Source organism: Penaeus monodon, chromosome 23, assembly GCF_015228065.2.
Source record: "Penaeus monodon isolate SGIC_2016 chromosome 23, NSTDA_Pmon_1, whole genome shotgun sequence".
Taxonomy (NCBI): Eukaryota; Metazoa; Arthropoda; class Malacostraca; order Decapoda; family Penaeidae; genus Penaeus; species Penaeus monodon.
Genome location: NC_051408.1, coordinates 12,043,690 through 12,044,291, shown reverse-complemented (window position 1 = coordinate 12,044,291; position 602 = coordinate 12,043,690).

Here is a 602-nt window from a genome sequence, read left to right as displayed (position 1 = left end):
ATTCACATAAATGTTGTAAACACAACGTTCATACTAGCATAAGGATAATTAAGGTGACAATGATGTTATCATCATTACTAATCATTATATATGAACTATTTATTATTTATGCACCTATTAACAGAAATATGTATAAGCCAGAAAATCAATAAACATATAAGCAGATGAATAAATTATATAAATAAAACGAAAAATGAAATGCATAACAGCACCCAGATTTGCCTCTCCTTTATACTTTTGCTCGAATGGAAATCCTTTAAAACGTGAGGCAAAAGTGCAAAGGATCAGGGACTGTAATTGCCGTAGCTGATTCGCTTTCCATACTCAACTGTCAAACAGATTTCAGAGGATCGAATAGCATATCGCGTTACAATAGAGAAGTTTCTTTATTTTTGTTTTTTTAATTATACAGGGACGATAAATGGAAAGAATAGTTTTATTGACATTTACCAATGGTCGAGTGAAGGCTATTTTGTCTCATTGCAAATTTGTGCTTGTTTGAGAGGGAGGAGGGATGCTTTATTCTAAAAAGAGTAAAACAAAAAAAAAAACAGAAGGAAAAGAGGAGGAAAATAGAGAAAGACAGAACAAAAAGGAGGAAA